The sequence below is a fragment of the Oncorhynchus kisutch genome, linkage group LG22 (assembly GCF_002021735.2).
Source record: "Oncorhynchus kisutch isolate 150728-3 linkage group LG22, Okis_V2, whole genome shotgun sequence".
Classification (NCBI taxonomy): Eukaryota; Metazoa; Chordata; class Actinopteri; order Salmoniformes; family Salmonidae; genus Oncorhynchus; species Oncorhynchus kisutch.
Window position 1 is genome coordinate 45256758 of NC_034195.2, and position 4270 is coordinate 45261027.

A 4270-nucleotide genomic window follows, 5' to 3' on the forward strand; every position below is an offset into this window, starting at 1 on the left:
TTTTATACCACTTACCTACTGGCCAATAGAACACCACCTGAGTGGTTGACTGAAGTAATGCTTTTAAAGGGACATTTATTTTCTGTCTAAAGTGTCAAAATAGTGTTGTTTTTTTACCAAAAAGAAACACTTTGTAATAGTCGTCTGTAAAATGGCAAGCTTAGGTAACTGTGCTTTTTGGGTGGGAAAGGGCAGGCTTAAGGTTATGTGTGTGTGTGTGTGTGCGTGTGTGTGTGGGAAGCCCCAGTTCCTCCACACACACACACTGTGTCTCAAGTCTAATCCACAGAAGTGCCAACAAAGCACTAGAGAACACAAGAGCTCTGGGTTTACCCCCCTCCCTTATCCTCGCTCTCCATCCCCCCAACACCCCTTTATAATCCTCACCAGGTGCTCTCTGCCAAACCTAAAACTGCCCCCCTCCCATCTCCTCTACTCGCCTACCCTCTCTTCCCTGCCGCCCATCCTTCCCCTCCCGCCTCTCCTCCCCTGTCCACCTCTCTGTTATCCGTCAATCTCTGTAATCAGACAGATTCTGTACCTGTCATCTAGCAATGTTGTTTTAGCTAAGCGTCTTCACTCCCTCCCTCCCCCCATCCTCTAAATCCCCACACCCAGATATCCTAGGTCCATCTGTCAGGTAGTCTATCCCAAACCAGAGGGAGGAAAGATGACAGATGAAAGAAAGGGAGGATGATATCTGATAGTCATGCATAGATGTGTCACTTGCTTACTGAATTGATAGTGCAATTATCGTTGTCTCTAGTAGGTCCATAGACTGAATGATCATCATGTGGGATGGGGGAATCCCCTTACCTACCTCTAGTTTCTTTTGACTGTCCCTCGGTTTGACTTGGATTGGTGTTGGATTTCCACGCATCATCAATCCAAGACTGCGTAACCCAATCAGAGCTCTTTGTTCCCCACATCAAAGAGCTTTCATTGGACTAGAGATCAATCAACGATTGAGCGTGAATGGGGAACCCGACCACTATGGGGGTTTGTTTTGAAACTATTTCCCTCATCAATACTCTGACTAAAGTGAGGATATCCCCCACTTTGAATGAAATGATTGATAAGCGGTTTAGTCTACTCATGATAAATACAATATTATCCCTTTCCCTCATTGCCTTTCTGATTATGATTCTTTTTCATGCTACTCGTAGTCTTAGGTTTTTGCTAATCTCTGCCCCCAAACTGCATTAATAGAAATTATTTCAATGGACTGTTGATGTAACATGTCAATTTCAATCAACTGCGTAGACCCTACTGTAGTTGCTGTTTCCTTGTTTTGTTTTATCTTTTGAACTGTTAGTCATGGAGTCATTGAGTTGCTGTCGCCTGAGGTCCTGGTAGCCCGTCATGCAGAGAGTATTCACCCAAACACTCAGTGACCTCGTGCCCTCTCAGCCTCTCTTCCTGACTGGTGACATGGGAACGCAGCATTCTGTTGTGACTATGTCATAATCAGGCGCCAGGAAGTCAGGAACCAGATTTTCACATAAACACAACGTTTCATTACCCACCCATAGTGTTTTCTGTTTTATAAAACTCTGGCTTGGATTATTAAGCAAATAAATGCTCTGTTTCTACATAGAACACAAACCAAACACATATGTACAAACAAATACACACAATAACAACACAAATATCTTTGGTGAAACATTTTATCCAAGAACAACAAAGCACAGTGGAGGTTACACCCACACATGACTGCATCCACTCTAGGATACACCTTATTTCTCTTGGCGTGTGTGTGTGTATGCGCGCACATATGTGTGTGTTTCTGTATTAGAGAAGCATGGTACACAGCCATACAAATGACGATATAGACAGACAGATCAATAGACGGCATAATTACAAACTTTCAAAATGCTGCCGTCCCTGGTCTCCATTTCCTAACCTCTCTGTACAAGACTAGGTCACATAGGTACAGTAATACACTCGTTCCTACCAGGCTGTGTGGTGAGAGTTTAGCTGTAGTTAGTGGCCCAGTGACTTAGATGTAGTCGCGGGAGGACTGTGACGTTTAATCTAAGGCCTTCTGCTCACTCCAAAGCGCTTAAGTGGCTTTACAGCCTTTAGGGCCGGGGAGATCCTTTAAGATGCTGCTACTGCTGTGCACCAGACCCGCTGGCAGCTGGCCCTATCCACGACCGTCGCATATGGGAGGGATGAAAGGAGGGAGGTAGGGAGAAAGGGCAGCCTGTCTCATTCCTCCAAAGCCCCGACGTCAGTCACCCCGGTGGTACAGGAGAACACCAAGCAGCATGGAGGATTAGTGATGTTTGGCTTTACAGTCCAGTGGGAATGGAAATAAGGGTGTGTGGTGTAATGGGTTTGTGTTGGGGTTGGCAGGTTGATGTGTGTGTGGGGGGTGGAGGGGTGTTATTTTAACCTTTATTTGATATTTTGCAGTAACAACCTGGTCAAATGTGTGCGTGCGTGTATGTTCTATCTTTGTGTGTGAGTGTGCGCACCATCTTGAACGCACTTGACAGAGAGTCCATGACAGTTGGTCCATAATTGGTGAATGTGAAGCCTGATTTAAGAGATAAGAGTTGTGTTGTCACAAAGCTGAGAGGTTAACGGTCAAAAAGTTGTCCCCTTAATCTCTTCACCAGCTCAGCTATCTGAGCAGCTAACCGATCGCTGCAGCTGTACATAGTCTATTGGTAAATAGCCCACCCTTTTTCACCTACCTCATCCCCATACTGTTTTTATTTATTTACTTTTCTGCTCTTTTGCACACCAATATCTCTACCTGTACATGACCATCTGATCATTCATCACTCCAGTGTTAATCTTCAAAATTGTAATTATTTGCCTAATTCTCATGCCTTTTGCACACATTGTATATAGACTCCCCCTTTGGTTTCTACTGTGTTATTGACTTGTTAATTGTTTACTCCATGTGTAACTCTTTGTTGTCTGCTCACACTGCTATGCTTTATCTTGGCCAGGTCGCAGTTGCAAATGAGAACTTGTTCTCAACTAGCCTACCTGGTTAAATAAAGGTGAAATAAAAAAATAAAAAATATATATACTGTATACACATATGGTTGTTTTAAAATGTTCTACCACGCAATGTCTACCCTAAATTCACGACAGTGTTTGCGATGGCTAGTAATGTGTATACAGGCCTGCATTCATATTATTGTCCACTTACCTTCCATCTGGGCAGTAAACTCCATGGTTTACATTGCCTTCAATGCCAGAGATGATGTATACTTTAAATGGCGGCATGCAGAGAACCACATGTGGTGGACATGGGCTTCTTGTGGGTGGAGTGTGCTACACCATAGTCCCAGTCAGTGACAATCACACAAAATAATGACTATCGCTTGTATTGGGAATTCAGTAAGACTTTTTTTTGGGGGGGGTCAATAAATCGCTCTTTAAAACTGCACATTTTAGAGTGGCCTTTTATTGTCACCTGCTTAAGGTGTACCTGTGTAATGATCATGCTGTTTAACTTCTTATGGCTGGGGGCAGTATTGAGTAGCTTGGATGAATAAGGTGCCCAGAGTAAACTGCCTGTTACTCAGGCCCAGAAGCTAAGATATGCATATTATTAGTATATTTGGATAGAAAACAATCGGAAGTTTCTAAAACTGTTTTAATGATGTCTTTGAGTATAACAGAACTCATATGGAAGGCAAAAACCTGAGAAAGAATCCAACCAGAAAGTGAGAAATCTGAGGTTTGTTGGTTTTCAAGTCTTTGCCTATCCAATGTACAGTGTCTATGGGGTCATATTGCACTTCCTAAGGCTTCCACTAGATGTCAACAGTATTTAGAACCTTGTTTCAGGCTTCTACTGTGAAGGGGGAGAGAATAAGAGCTGTTTGACTAAGGTGTCTGGCAGAATGCCAGGAGCTCAGTTTACGTGTGCCCGTGAGAGTTAGCTGCGCTCCTTTTCCTTTCTAAAGACATAGGAATTGTCTGGTTGGAATATTATTGAAGATTTATGTTAAAAACATCCTAAGGATTGATTCTATACATCGTTTGACATGTTTCTACGAACTGTAATTGAACCTTTTGACTTTTCGTCTGGCCTGCACCTTGTGAATTTGGATTTTTTAACTAAACGCGCAAATAAAAAGGAGGTATTTGGACATAAATTATAGACTTTATCAAACAAAACAAACATTTATTGTTGATCTGGGATTTCTGGAAGTGCATTCTAATGAAGATCATCAAAGGTAAGTAACTATTTATAACGCTATTTCTGACATTTACTGACTCCACAACATGGCGGGTATCTGTA